The sequence below is a fragment of the Monodon monoceros genome, unplaced genomic scaffold (genome assembly GCF_005190385.1).
Source record: "Monodon monoceros isolate NGI ecotype Baffin Bay Population unplaced genomic scaffold, NGI_Narwhal_1 Super_Scaffold_5, whole genome shotgun sequence".
Classification (NCBI taxonomy): domain Eukaryota; kingdom Metazoa; phylum Chordata; class Mammalia; order Artiodactyla; family Monodontidae; genus Monodon; species Monodon monoceros.
The window spans coordinates 19,316,326-19,332,393 of NW_021703782.1; the positions used below are offsets into that span (position 1 = coordinate 19,316,326).

General features: G+C 48.4%; 1 protein-coding gene across 1 annotated transcript in view; it reads left to right on the forward strand.

The window, feature by feature from the left end:
* Positions 1–16,068, forward strand: part of ROR2 (receptor tyrosine kinase like orphan receptor 2) — a 218,101-nt gene that overhangs the window by 122,402 nt on the left and 79,631 nt on the right. The window lies entirely within an intron of this gene.

Sequence of the window (16,068 nt, forward strand, 5' to 3'; positions counted from 1 at the left end):
GTTATGTGACACAGATTTGAGTAATTAGAGGATTTGATCACCAAGCATGTGAAACCTATACAAATGTTGGTCGACATTCTTGGAAAGAAGTCAAACTCTGAGACTGTTTGAGCGAGTCATGACTCTTTAAAGGTTGCCACAAGCTGAATTGATTTAGTTTGGCAGAAACTACAAAAACAAACATGGAGTTTAGAAAAGCAAAGGCTCATGTGATCACAGCTCTGGCCCCGGAGAAAAGGAAATGCTTCATAAATTGCACCGTGGACCCGCTCGCCTAGGCTCCCTCTCCCCCACCTGATAATTTTAAGATCATCTGGAACAGCTATAAACAAAAGCTGGAGACACTGAAAGAGCCTCGGCGGCCCCTCCCCCTCCCCTCTCCTCCTGCTTTCTCTCCCCCCTCCGTTAACAGCCCGCTGGGCTTGTGGTTTCTTTCTGCTTTTACTCCCTAAGTAAATCTTCATCGTGGTGGTTAAATGCGGCCTTGATTGTCTTCCGTTCCCATGGATACCAGACGGGGCCTTGGCTTGGCAAGATGGTCATGGGCCAGCCTGATTCAGAGCGGCCATGGCGCTGCATCCCTGGGCGTCAACGTCTGGACCACGGGGACCGGACCAAGGGAGGCCCCTTCTTGGGGCTGGGCTGGCGCCTGCCCGGTATGCAGAGGTAGGGTGACAGTTGCCAGGGTGCGAAGCATCTTCTCTGGCTCCTTCTGGTACCATCTCTTCTCAGACATGTCCACGCGCCCCAAGGCCACAGTTACGCTGGTCCTGATGTGGCCTCACGCATTTATGGTGAGCATGTGATCCAGTCAGTTAGCCATGGGGCAGTGTGGCCCTGCGGGTCTGGGTAACCACCACGGCCTCTGGATGCCACGGAAGACGTCCTGCAGTGCTGGAGGCAGTTCACTGTCCTGGATTGAAGCTGGGGAGGTGGGGAAATGAACCCACCCAGGTCTGCGCCCACAGCTGGGTCCAAACATCCCTCCGCATAGCTCCACCTCAGAAGTGAAGTTGGCCAAGACTGAGGCCAAGGGCCTTGCCAGCACCAAGCTTCGAGGGTATGTTGCCTGTAGTGTTTGAAGTGGGGGTGTCAGCTCTCCCCACTGCTTGAGGGAAGGAATTGTCCAGAAGGCAGGCAGGGCAGGGGGTGCCAGAGGCCATGGGGCTCCCTCCCAGGAATCCATGTCTCCTTCAGAAATGCATGGTAGCTTCAGAGTAATCCAAAAACAGGTCATCAGTGAAACTACACTTTGTCAGGTTTTCAGGATAGTTAAGATAACATCCACTTAAAATAGCGCAATTTGCTAGTGAATGGTGATGAGATTTGCTAGTGAATGGTGATGAGTATTTCTCAAATTCCATTTACAAGTGTCTTTTCTTTTTGAAGCTGGGCTCAAAACCAGTAACAAACGGTAAATGACAGTCCTTGCCCTCCTCTCTGATGCCCTTGCTTCTTTAGCTCACGTTTAAATCCTCTGTGGATTGTCACGTCCTTTCGCTTGAAATATACAGAACCCACCGATTCTGGAGGGGACTGGAGACAATTAACAGCTAAAAAATAAGCAAGGGGATTTCGGATAGAGGCAAAGGCAATGAAGACAATAACATGAGAAGATGAGACTGAGTGATGGGGGTGGGGGGAGCAGGGGGAAGCCCGGGGGAGGTGGGCATGGAAAGCCTGTCTGAGAAGGAGCTCTGCATGGGAGCCAGGCTGATGAAACACATGTCCATGTCTTAGGGCAGGAAAGAGCTTTGGTGGACCAGGACCAGCAGGGAGATCAATAGCTACTCTGGAAGGAGGAGGCCTGGCAGAGTGAACACTGGCCTTTGCAAGGGATGGTGAGGATTTGGGCCTTTAATTGAAGTGGGTTGGGCGCCCCCTTGGAGGGTGTGAAGCAATGAGGTGAGGTGATAGAGTTTATCTTCTTTTTTTTTTTTTTTTTTGCGGTATGAGGGCCTCTCACCGCTGTGGCCTCTCCCGTCGCGGAGCACAGGCTCTGGACGCGCAGGCTCAGCGGCCATGGCTCACAGGCCCAGCCGCTCCGCGGCACGTGGGATCCTCCCGGACCGGGGCACGAACCCGTGTCCCCTGCATCGGCAGGCGGACTCTCAACCACTCAGCCACCAGGGAAGCCCGAGTTTATCTTTCGAACGGACCGTTCTGGCTGCGGGCAAACAGCTGGGTGTGTGTGCTATGGTGGTTGAATGTGGAAGTAGGGAGCCTGGGTGGAGGCCAGGTTGGAAGGTCAGAACAAGGATGGTGGGGGCTGGTATTAGGGTGGGGACAGGGGACGAGGAGAGAAGGAACTGGCTTCCGACCTGTTCTGGGGGTAAAACTTGACTCCTGACTTAATGACTGCCAGCAGCAAGATGGTGACTGGTGTTTGCCTTGAGCTACTGGGTCCAAGGTGGGGCTGTTTACTGTTTACTGAGGAGGGTTTTCTAAGATGGGCAAACCACAGGCACTGGGGGTTCTACAAGGCTGTCCGTATGGGTGACCGTGAGCACGCCTAAGAGAATGGCCATGGAACGCATATTTAAGGGCAGCCCCTCCCCCATTGCTGGTTGTTGCCTTTACCTTGCTGTGGTTGTTAGGTTTTTGAGACATACTTATCTTCTAGACATCTGGGCATTGCCTAGGGAGTTGATGATTTCCTCTTAATCAATTAAAAAGGGCCTCCAGACCTACTCTGCATTGCAGAGTGGTCTTTTTAAATTTCTTTGGCATCCCATCAAATAGTTTTGGTTTGCAGGGAAGTTACACGAAGACCATCAGTTTCTAGAAGGTTGACAGTTGAAGTGCTGTCACAGCTCCCATCAAAAATACCCCTCGATAGCCAGCAGGCAATTTCTGAGCTGAGAACAGTATTTACTCTGTTTATTTGAGGATTAGTGCAAATCCTGTAATTCCCTATGACCCTGTCAAAGCAAGAGGAGCTTGATTTAATGCCTCAGTCTTGAGCAAAATGCACTCATTTTACCTGTAAATATTTAATGTTCTCTTTTAAGCACCTTTTCAGACATATGTATTCTAATTGCCTTAAAGTTTATTTTTCAAACCATGTGATAACTTTAATTATGAATGAAAATGCCTGTGGTTTCTTTGCTACTGAGTGGGAGCTATACTGCTCTGTAATAACTGCTTATCAGAGAAAAATCATTTTATATATGCCATGAATCCGTAAAATGGCATGCTGGAAGCCATTGATCATTTTAAAATGCAATGCATATCATTTAGTATGGAAAAGGGTATTTGACATTATTGGATTTCTTTCTTGAAACATAATCTGTAACCATGAACTTTTTCATGAACCCATTACATAAGTAGACTTTCACGATTCACTAGAAGAGTTAAATTGCTTGTATTCGGTGATCTTGACTTAGAACCATTATCATTTTTCTGCATCCTGTTTTTTGAGGAGGTAATGAGGGGGCACTCTGCTGGGTGGCAAACATTTGACCAGATCCTTTGCAGGAACAACTCATTTGTCAGCTCTGCCCGTGCCTGGCCAAGGGAAGCGGAGGTTTGTCGCTGAATGTGTTGGTCCCGTGGACTGATGAGAAAAGGGCTGCCCAGTGAGTTTAGCAAGTAGAAGCCAGCAGAGCCTGTATTTGAACTCAGTTTTCTTTGTTTTGTTTTTTAAATTCCAAAGCCTAAGTTCTCATTTTACAGCCATACTGTAGATGCGTGTTAATCAATAAACTCCATTTTCTTGGGAGTTGAGTTGTTTTCCCACCACTGTTCAGATCCTTGAAAGGTGGGAAGGAACCCTGTCGCTTTTATCTTACAGAGAAGGAATTAGGAGCATGGAGGGAGCCCCTAAATCTTGGGGGAAACTGAAAGTAACTTTAAAAAAATGTGGTCCAAAGTGCAGTTTTTGTTTTAATGTCTGGAAGTCAGCTTGTTGGCAGCGCTGCAGTCCCTGGGGGAGAACCCAAGAGGGTGACGGGAATCGAGGGTGACTGTCATGCCATGGCCCTTGGGAGGCCTCCCAGCCATGACCTGGCCCCCAGGGCCTGTGGCATCTGCAGGCCTTGTGTCCCTTCTCCTCACCAGAGTGGACAGAGGGCTACATTAGAGGCCAGAGTATATGCAGGCTTTGGGAGTAGTTTTCTGTTCTCTAGGTGGCTGACAGAGCTGGGCTATTGCCCTCCAGAGATGGAAGATGCCTTCCAAGAGTAGAAGTATGCCAAGGTTTCTTTCACTTTGATTCTTTTTTTCCTTGAACATTTTTCTTCCTTATTTTGCAATTTCTTTTCTTTTTGGAGAGGAAATGCAGTACCATTCAGAATTGTCACTGAGTGCCTGCCATGTCCAGCAGGTTCTCAGATCTCTTGTTCTGCCATCTCCAAGTTTTTCCAGTGCATTCTGGTCATTTCTGGTGTCCAAGGGCCTTCTCTTCACTTCAGTTTGGGGAAGCCTCCCATTCCTGGGTCGTGAATGCTCTCTCCTGAGAAGTGCATGGTTATGATGGGAAGTCTTTGGAAAGGGAGATCCAGAAAGGCTGTTCAGAAAACTTTCTAGAGTGGCCCTGAACTTGTACTGAATGGCGCAGTGCAACCTAAGAGATGGGGCACGACAGAACCTTCTGGAAGGCTGCTCTGGGCTCCTGGGCCACAGAGTTGGGTTTCTGTGGAGGGATGTTTTTTGGCATCGCTTTGCTGTGTGGTTACTCCAGAAAGCAGGCCACACAATGTAGGCCTATTTACAATTCACAAAGACCCTTTCTCGCATCATAATTTCCCTGCTGCCCATTTATTTGGCTCCTTTAAGCGTGTAGGTTCTGAGTTGTGCTCCACAGACAGCCTCCCCACCTCAAGCCAGGCTTGCCAGCCCTAAACAATATGGTTACTGTTTAAGCAACCGATGTAAATAATGAGCACCTCCATTACTGAGAGTATAAATACATTGAGACAAGTAAGAGTTCTGTAGAGTGAAAGTTTAGGTTATGCGAAAACATCAACAGCTGTAATTTGTAGGCCCTTGTAGAGAGAGGGGTGTGAGTGATATAAACTGGAGAAAGCCGACGTTTCGTTTATGTATACTTTGTCATTGTGCCAGGAGGTCAACTTTGTTACATTTCTTTTGCTGTGAATTCATCTTGAGGGGGCAGCACCTGCCAGAAGAAAATGTTTTGGCCCAAAGTAAACTTTGCATATTGGGTTAGGTGGCTTGTGTTAAGGAGTGTCCTGGCAAGGCTGGGCCGGGCCTGACTGTCAGCTTTGTACGGGGAACTGCAGTTGGTTTGCTTCTCTTTTCCTGGTGCTGAAAATAATAATTAAAGGCCAACCACAAAGGCATGTGATTAAGGTGAATTCAACAGTAAGTAGACAGAGGTATTGGGTTGGCCCAAAAGTGCGTTCGGGTTTTTTGTAAGATGTTACACGTGACAAAGGACCACAATGTTGGCTCCAAGTACCAAACCTAATATTTCTCTGCTTTCGGAGCACAGGAGGCTGGTCTGTGTAAGCCAGTACAGTGTTGGCGGGGCTTCTCTTGGTGAATGGGTAGAGTGAAGTCTTCCTCTTTTAATTTTTTGGCCAAAACTGTAACTTGACTATAAAATTAAGTAGTTTTTTTCTTTTTTTTTTTACAATGAGAAACAGGTGAGGCAGAGAGTCACTTGGGTGTGAGGGATGACTGGGTTTTCTCCTCACCGATGGCACAGTTCATGCATGTGAACCGGCTCCAAGCCAAGGCATGTTTGAGAGGGTCCCAGTGTGGGAGACCACCACACACGTGTGCATGCCTGACCCTCAGAGGTGCTGATTCTGCCTTATGTTTGGAAATGACATTTGTGTTGATTTTCACAGTCACTGTGAATTTGTGGATTAGCTTCTGAGACCTTCCCTGACACCCCAAACGCTCAGCCCAGCGTGGGGCCTTGAGGACATATTTGTATTATGATCACCTATTTGGGAAGATGTACAGATCGGGTGATCTCAACTAGCTATTTGCTAACTCTGTTCCTTTTCTTCCATGTCTCCACTTCCAGGAGAGGACCCACTGATTCATTCCACACGCACTTATACACACACACACAGCTGAAGGGTTTGTCTAGATTTTAGTAGAAATGAGAATTGAGTGAACTGAATGCCAGGCAGGCCAAACGAGAGTCCAGAGTCAGAGGGAGGTGGGTGCTTGAGGGTATGGGGAATTCCCCTAGCAGCAAGGCCCTGTTTTAAAATATGCCTGGGATTTGTTTTAATCATTCCTGGTAAATACACAGGCTTAGAAATGATTGTCATGAAGCGAGAAGTTTTTGTCCTCATGGAGCCCTAGAAACAGGAGGGGTGGGCCACACAGGGCCACACAGGAAAGCACCAGGGTCTCTCAGGAGGCAGAGGGGAAAGTGGGCAGGAGCTTTTTTTTCTTTTTCAAATAAATTTATTTATTTATGTGTTTATTTCTGGCTGTGTTGGATCTACGTTGCTGCGCGCGGGCTTTCTCTAGTAGCAGTGAGCGGGGCCTACTCTTCATTATGGTGCGCGGGCTTCTCATTGCGGTGGCTTCTCTTGTTGCGGAGCACGGGCTCTAGGTGCGTGGGCTCAGTAGTTGTGGCTTATGGGCTTAAGTTACTCTGCGGCATGTGGGATCTTCCTGGACCAGGGATCGAACCTGTGTCCCCTGCACTGGCAGGCCAATTCTTAACCACTGCACCACCAGGGAAGTCACAGGAACTTTTAATGTGGTTTTCACAGGAAGAAATGGGCGAAGCAGGGTGAGCAGGCTAAGCAGGTGTAAGGTGTAGGGGCTGCCCTAGGTGTCTGGTCCAGCCCTGGGGTGGTGAGAGCAGATGTGGAGGGTGTGGGAGCCTTGCTTGGTTTGCGTATTGTCCAGCCCAGGGCATGGGGGTGGGGGGACAGCCTCTCCAGGGTCAGCAAGGCCTCAGATGTCAGAAATATAGAAAATAAAAAGGAGTGATTAATATAGTCTCTTCCTCAGGGAGACCCCAGGTAGAGAAGGGCTGGAGGAAGGACCTGGGGGAAGCAGCCAGCTTTCCACAGGGCCTGAGCACAGACTCCCAGCCACACCCAGGTCCATGCATGGTCCAGGTGCCCTGGAGGGCATCCCCAGGGTCAGCATTCCTACCATTCCCCATGTGACTGCCCCACGGGGGACTGGTTGGGGGGCTAAAAGCGCTGCAATGCTGGGCAGGGGATTCTGTAGGCTCTTGAGGGGCAGTGCGGGATGAAGTGGATCAGTGTGGGTGAGTGTGTCCTTTTCCACCCTGAATTCTACACTGAAGCCACTGCCCCAGCATCACCAGTCCTCCCAGCCACCCCTCCTTCACCCTGAAGGCAAAAGGGATGGTGACTGCTTCTCTCCTGCTTGTCACTGAGCTCAGTTGAACTTCACTAGCTCCGTAGTCCTTGATGTGAACCCACACGTTGTACTTCTGCCGGGAAAAGAGCTGAGTGACACGCCCAACACCAGCGGTCCTCACCTTCCCCTGAGAAGCTCTACATGAACATCGTGTATGTTTATTCTATGAGAAGATAGCCCCTTCATTCATAGTCCATTAACTGTTAAATTGCCAAATCATAAACCTGTGTGCAAAGATATTGATTATAGCCTCGCTTGCAGTAGCAAAACAGCCACATGGAAACAAAGTGAATGCACAGCTCCAGGGGAAGAGCCGGACAAATCCTGGTACATTCATACCATGGACCTGCATTCATACTGTGACTGTCAGTTGCTGCTAAAAAAATGGAGTAGAGCTCTGTCAATATCTGATACTTCTGGAGAAGAGAATGGAAGGATGCTCACCAAACTGTGCAGTGGTTACCAGATTATTTGGAATGAAAATGTGAGCCAAGGAGGAGTTGAGATGTATGTCTCTGTATCTATCTATCTATCTAGATATAGATAGATAGATATACATGTATAGATATATAGATATATATATACACATACAGATACATATATATAGATAGATATGTTGCTATCTGAGGATATATAACTATGTATATATGTTATCATAGAAATTCACTTTATTTGGAATTTTAAGTTTATTTATTGGATTTATTTGGATATTTTAGTTGGATCACAGAAATGTATTACCATACTGGGCATCAGAGTTTATTTACTTTACATGTATGTGATATTCATGCAGAGAAAAAACAAGCAACATCATTGTGAGAAGAAAAAGTGGTGAGAAGAATTTCAAACCACACATTGCCAGCAGACTCTTTAATTGTGTGCACCCAGCTTGACACACACAAGGCAGAGAGATGGTCCAGGTAGTTATGAGATTGTGATGGCTCTTCGGTGCATCTTAGTGCATCACCCTGCCTTTTACACTAATATGGTTCTGGACAAACAAGTCATCTGGGGATGTTGTGCTTTCTCTTTTCTTGAACTTGAGATGCCATAGCCTCACATTTGCATGTGCTGGAAACCGGTGCCCAAGGCGGCAGCTTGGGGGACGGGCTCATGCTTTGTTGTTTACTTCCTGTGGGTCTTACCTTCAAGTCTCCCAGGCTAGGAGAACTGAGTATGCAATTCTATGGGAAACGTGCTTCATCATTCACACTCCGCTATGCAAATAGTTTATATGCTGTTGTCATTAAAGGCCCTGACTTCGGAATTCTAATTGGACCTCAGAAACGTATTACCCGATGGGGTCTCAGCATTCCTTACCTGCCTGCATCCTTGTCCTAAGAAGGAGCTGATGGGCATAGTGTGGAAAGTTGGGGCTGTTGGTTCTGCGTGTAGCAGGACTTTAGACTCACCCTCAGGCTGCTTCCTGTTGACTTAAAAAAAAAAACTATGGAGTGAACAGCCTCGGGGGCACTGTAAGACTGTGGCAGGGCTCGGGGTTCAACCCAGCACCCCCTCCCCCTTCCACCATCTTCACTGTGTACTTTTTCCCACCTGGTCCAGGCCTTTCTGTATCTGCCCACCTGGTTTCTCTGTGCCCCACCCAGCCTGCCTCCCAGGCTCATCACCCTCCCCCATCCCCCCCTCCGCCCACCCTGCAGAGGACCGGCCACCTTACAGGCAGGGTTTTATGGACCTTGGTGCTGAGCGAGAGCTGCAGGAGGGCGGGGCTCCTATGTGGACATCCTGCACCTCTAGGCCCCCGCAGTGTCACGCTTGGGATTCGCTGAGTAGACGAAGGAATCCAGGTTCTTGTTATTGTGGGTGGGATCTTACAACAGCCTGGAGTCTGTCCTTGGAGGTACCTGTGAGTTTCCTTCACCTACATAAGTGGGTAGGTCCTCTGCCCGGCAGGTGTAAGAAGGACCAGCTCTGAGATCGTGCAACAGGGTAAAGAGGATCCCTGGATGGCACTCTTCCTCTACTTCAAGTACCCTCTTTCCATGCGGAGTAAGGGCTAAAAGCAGATTATAAATTGTTACAGGAGTTACAGCCTGGTGAGAGTGAGCAGGGGCTGCCCAGCAGGAGAGGACCGGCCTGCTCTTTGCTCTCCTGCAGGAGATGAATGCCACCCCCCAGACAGTGGCAGTGGTCTACTGTCTGCACCTTGACCTTGCTAGCACTTAGCAACTTCTCTTCTTTTTAAAAGATACTGTGTTCATTTGCTAGGGCTGCAGGAACAAAGCACCAGAGCCAGGGGGCTTAAACAACTGATGTTTATCCTCTCACAGCCCTGGAGGCTAGAAGTCCCAGATCAAGGTGCGGGTGGGTCGGTTCCTTCTGAGAGGCCTCTCTTGTTAGTTTGTAGACAACCACCTTCTCCCTCTCTTCACATGGTCTTCCCTCTGTGTGTGTCTATGTCCTAATCTCTTCTTATAAGGACACTAGTCATGTTGGATTAGGACCCACCCTAACAACCTCATTTTACCATAATCACCTCTTTAAAGACCCTACCTCCACATGCAGTTCCATTCTGAGGTGCTGGGAATTAGGACTTCAACACGTTGGGTTTGGGAACACAGTTCAGCCCATAACAGATGCCAACCTGAGCGAGCAGGAGAGTGAGGCTCACGCTACCTTGTGGCAGACTGAATGCTCGTCCAGGGTGAGAAGTCCTGGACTTCTAAGGGTTGGGCTTCTTTGGCCTCACCTTCTGTTGTCCCCACCACTAACACTTTGGAGAGGGCTCTGGCCAAGGTGGGGGCCTCCCTCCTCCCTGTGCAAAGTGGCCAGGCCATGTGGGGCTTAGGTAGCCCTGTTCAGCTCAAACATACTATGCCCACCGCACCCCCTCACCTCCCCACACCTGGGCTCTCATCCTCCCAGGAGAAGTGAGGTCATTGCCAAGGCCAGCCCTCACAGGGGCCTTGTTCCATGTGTGTGCCCCGCATGGCAAACAGTACTGGTCAGGCGATTCCAGCCTTCCTGGACACTCTGGCCCTGCTGTGCCCTCCATCACCTCCTAAGCCTGTGCTGTGAGCACAGAGAGTGTGGTCCCTGCTTTCCAGGCCACCCCCATGACGCAGGTCACAGGCCACCACGTGGCAGCCTTCATTCCTGGACACACAAACTTCTGTCGGGAGTGCCTGGGAGGCACCTTGTGTTAATGCCCTGTTGGAGGTTGAATTTACCCACGTGTTAGCCATCTGTGGGCTGCAGGATGTCACATGTCAGGGCTTCCTCCTCCTGGTGTGGCTGCACCAGGGCTTAACGTGAAGTACACGGTGGCCTGGGGCTGGGGCACGCCTCTGCCTGGAACATGCCAGAGTGCAGAGCAGGGAGGGGCTTCAAGTGTGGCTGTGTGTCTCGGCTTCTCCTGTAGAACTGTTCGACCGTGTATCACAGGTAAGTAATACCTGTGAAAACATCTGCTTAAGCATCATGCAGATCCACACCTGTCAATCTGGCAGGCCCTTCGGGTCTTTCCAGTCGCTTCTAAGAAGGCATTTGCCTTCTCATGCTTCTCATGTTTGTGACAGATACCCTTGAACATGAATGCTTTGGGATGAGCTTGGTTTTCTCTGTGAAATAGGTAGGGTGGCTGTGAAACTTTCCCAGAGAGGTGCCAAAACACTCTTGAACTTCAGGAAATCATTGTGCCCCATTCCAGATTCTGTCACCAGGCAGCCTCAGCAATGATGCTGGAAAGGCTCTGCCCAGAGTGGTGGGTGTGGCAGCCTCGTGAGGTGGGAGGGGGTCACCTTGTGCCGCTCTCTCGCATTTGGTCATGTCAAGGGGGGGAGCCCAGCTGTCTCCTTGACTGACTGTTGCCAGGAGTTAACAGCACAGCTTGGTTGGTGTTTTTCCTCTTGGTGCATAGTATCAGTTTTAACTAAATTGCCACGCATTGGGTGTCTGAGAGAGGCACACATTTTCAGTTACAGCTGTCCTTACTTTAGACACTGTTTTGGGTCAGGAATGTGTTAAAGCCAATTCCTAGTGATGTTACTCCCATTCCATTAAAGGCTAGCGTTAGCCCTTGGGATGTCACAGTGGGGTTCACGGAAGCTCCTGGGCCTGGTCCGGGGGCACATGTGCTTTCAGACACATGCAGTAGTGAGGATGCCCACGACCTTTGCCCTCCCTCGCTGCCCACCTGTCCCCAGAAACCACATATCAGTGGGTTGTTAGAAGTGAATCGCGCCGGCAGGCTGCTGACCAGGATTTGGTTCTGGCCCAGGACTACCCCCTTAGAACAAGCTGCAGACAGCTATGAGGCAGGCCTGGCTCCTCCCTTTTATAGCCCCCCCCCCGCCCCCTTCCCCCACCTCCCCCTTCTACCCTCTCCCCTTCCCCTCCTCCCTTCCTTTTTCTCTCTGGAGTTGGGAGGGGGTCAGTGGCTTGTCAAAAGGGATCCAGAGACCTGTGAAGCAAAATCGTCGCCTTTGCCAGAAGAGTGACTGAAAATGCATGTGGTTGCTTATAAAGAAGCAGAAATAACAGGAAGCAGAGAAAGGCAGGCACCTGATTATTGCTCATAGGTCACAATGACAGAGGGCAGAGGAACAGCCCACAGATCCTAGCCTAGGAGGACCATAAGCTCTATGCTGGTTTATGAGCAAAATGATAGGTTTCGTACCAACATTCCCACTGAGCAGATTAGCTGCATTTTTTTTTTTTTCAGAGAATGTCGACATAAAAGAATACCTGCCAAGGAGGGAGGGAGGAGGGGAAGGAAAGGACGGAGGCAGGAAGGAAGGGCCTTGTAGACAATTTGGGGACCCCTGAAGGAAGCAAACCATTGAGATGGCAAGAAGGTGTTGAGATTCTCAGGAGTGCCTGAACCTGTCTTCCTCTTAGGGCATGTGCAGTTTCTAAGTGAGAGAGAGCCCTGAGATTCAAGTGAAGAAATAGTGTTACACCAGTGGATTCTTTTAAAGGAGTTGTCATTTCTGTAAATGGACCTGAATTGAGCATCCGAGTCACAGATCCTGTGTCTGGTGTGGCTCCAGTGACATGACTGTGGGCAGAATGTCCAGAGCAGCTGTGGCTGAGGTGTGGTCCCTGGACCCGCAGCATCAGCATCAACCGGAAACTTGCTGGAATTGCAGATTCCTGGGCTCCACCCCAGACCGGCTGAGCAGGAAACCTGGGGGTGGACCCAGTGCTCTTTCAACAGGCCCCCAGGTGATTCTGATGCTGGCTCAGGTTTCAGATCCACTGGGCAAAGGGGGTTGCCCCGCTGTCCAGGGACAGCCTGCAGGGCCACGTGGGGACCTGCAGCGCCTCTCCCTGGCTGCCATTGGCGTCACCCGGGGAGCTTGGGCTGCAGCCTGATCGTAGGATATAAAAATCCCCTGTGATTCTGGAGTGCCCCCAGGGTGGAGAACCAGCTCTTCCCAGTTCCCAGTTGTGTGGGGCACTTCTCCATTAGAGGTGCTCCATCATTAGGTCAGAATGCCCCAGGCAGGTGGTCTCCCTGGCTGTTTCTTGAGCTCTGCTTGCTCCGTATGAGGTGCAGAAGGTCAGATGATGGATGTTCAGATGACCAACTCACCAGCGGGGCATTTGGGAGTTCTGAAATACGAAACCACTTTTCATGTCTTTTCGGGGAAGAAGACATAAGCCGTCTCGTTTGTCAGCAAGCATTCCACAGACTTGAAAAGTGTCCTTTCGCGTCCACTCAGCACACCGAGGCGTTTCACGTGCTGATGATGTGAGGTTTGGGGCCGCAGCTGGAGCAGGGTGTCCTGTGCCCGGCTCTGTCTGTGTGTGACATGTGATACGTCCCGTGTTGGGGACCACTGGAACAGAATCCTTCCTCAGTCCCCCCACGTGGTGCAGCAGCTCTGCTTAGCTGCTCAGACCACAGCCTGTCTCCTCATTTTTAGAGCAGAGTTTTGTCTGGTTTCTCTTGCCCTGCCCCCTAAATATTCTGGATATCGAACGGCATGGGTCTTACCCCAAATTCTGTTCTCCTGCTGTCCCTCTCATTGGGAAGCAGGTGATTGCGTTCTTGGTTTTGGTAAGCTTCAGCTTTCTGTGCCAGGTCCTGAGCTAGGTGCTGGGGTGAGGGGCTCAGCAAGTGGTTGGGAAGATTTGGTGGTCTGAATTCATGTGTCGGGCGTAAGCAGAGATCTCTCTTTTTCTTTTAAGAGAGTTACTTTAAAATTGCTTAATGTGTATTTTCCTTTACACTTCCTTTTCTGGTGGTCTTGTTATCATCTGAACGGTTTCAGGTAAAAGTCAGTGGAGTCTTCTATGCAGATAAATCCAGCTCCTAGGATCAGAGGCCTCACCTCTCAGCATAACTGTTCCCACACCAGCTGTCAATGGGAAGACCTGGCGAAACCTTGGCGTGACCTCCTGTGGATTTGGATAAATTGCTTACTTCCTCTTTACCTCAGCTTACCTGTCTGAAGCATGGATATAATAACGACTACTTCATGGGGTCATTGAAAGGAATAAAAAAGATAATATTGTAAAATTCTTAATGCATTCCCTGGCGCGCGATAAGTATTCAGCAAATGAGAAGCTTAGGAGTTGCTGATGGAATTAGAGGTGGATTCCTTGCTTATGATGTAGTGAGAGCTGTCAGTTGAAAAAGTAGATTAAATCAGGAAACGTTCAAAAGACCCCTACTTGACACATTTAATTTTAACTCATGATGTGCGTTAATTTACTGATACTTTAATTGAGGGGAGCTCTGCATAAGTGCCATGTCATCCTTCTCTCATCAACCACACCCAAAGCGCATTTTCAGTGATTTCCAGCTTTTGATTTCTTTAAAATGAAGTAAAAGCTCCTAGATATTTAGAATGTGCAGAATCCTAATAGATTTTCACCCCCACCAATGTTTTATAGTTGTCATGTGCGCAAGTACCTGATTATTTTTTAAGCAGACACCTTTATTTATTTCCTAAAGTATTCATCTTAGTTTTTCTAACAATAACTTTCTTCTTGTTAACAGTCCTGTGTCATCACATTTAGTAATAGTTAACTAAGTAGCACAGTATGATAACATTACAATGGGCATAAACAGGTTTGGTCCAAAGAAGACATACAGATGGCCAATAGCCACATGAAAGGATGCTCAACATCACTAACTAGAGAAATGCAAATCAAAACTACAATGAGGGTACCACCTCACGCCAGTCAAAATGGTCATCATTAAAAAGTCTATAAATAGTAAATGCTGGAGAGGGTGTGGAGAGAAGGGAACCCTCCTACACTGTTGGTGGGAATGTAAATTGGTGCAGCCACTATGGAAAACAATGTGGAGTTTCCTCAAAAAACTAAAAATAGAGTTAACATATGATCCAGCAATCCCACTCCTGAGCATGTACCCAGACAAAACTATAATTGGAAAAGATCCATGCACCCCTATGTCCATAGCAGCACTATTCACAATAGCCAAAACATGGAAGCAACCTAAATGTCCATCGACAGATGAATGGATAAAGAAGATTTATGTGGTACATATATACAATGGAATATTACTCAGCCATAATAAAGAATGAAATAATGTAACAACATGGATGGACCTAGAGATTATCATACTAAGTGAAGTAAGTCAGAAGGAGAAAGACAAATACCATATGATATCACTTGTATGTGGAATCTAAACTGTGACACAAATGAACATATCTATGAAACAGAAACAGACTAGACATAGTCTCTAGACATAGAGAACGGACTTGTGGTTGCCAAGGGGGAGGAAGGTGAAGGGAGGGATGGAGTGGGAGTTTGGGATCAGCAGATACAAACTATTACATATAGAATGGATAGACAACAAGGTCCTACTGTATAGCACAGGGAACTATATTCAGTATCCTGTGATAAACCATAATGGAAAAGAATATGAAAAAAGAATATACATATGTATAACAATCACTTTGCTGTACAGCAGAAATTAACACAACATTGTAAATCAATTATACTTCAATTAAAAAAAAAAACAGGTTAGGGACAGCAGCTGACCCTTGGTGGCGTAGGGGTTGGCTGGTGCAAGTGGGGACACTGAGAGGACCAGGCACCAGCCAGGGGCGGAACTCAGGCATCCAACTATTGGCGCCTTCTCAGAAAAAGTGGAGAGGATCTTATGGCAAATCAGCCCGGGCTTGTTTGGCAATAGACATACTTCTGTCATATTATCATAAAGTACAGTGATCTCATTGACCTCCCCCATCAGGTCTAAATGGAATTTGTCCTTCTCCCTCTCCAAACCACCACTGCATCTTCTCCCTAATTCTGCTCATAAATCACTGCTGGGCCCTTTCTCAACTCCCTGCACTCAGACACTTAGTCACAGAGCAGCTGGTTCTACCACTGAAATGCACATAATAGGCAATTTTACTTTTTAACATCAAATAAAACTGAACTCTGTACTGAATTCCACCAGATTCTCAGCTGCCTCAGTATAGTTATTGTGGGGTGATGTGTGTTCCTCTGCAGTGCGTATGTGTTGTGCTTTCCCATTAGTTCTATCCCAAGAAGAATGTTAGCTGAGGATAATGTGTACCTTTATCCTTTCAGGGTGGACAGTATTGATGATGGGATGGGATTCAGTTGAACGTTTCAATGGATTTTCATCATCTCATCTCTTTTCCTTCTTCATTCAACTCACAGAATGCTTCCTGTGGAGGTGAAAGGTGTGTGTGTGTGTGTGTGTGCGTGTGTGCGTGCGTGTGTGCATGCGTGCTCACATGCCCTCGTGAGTGCTGCTTTCCCTGAAGACACAGC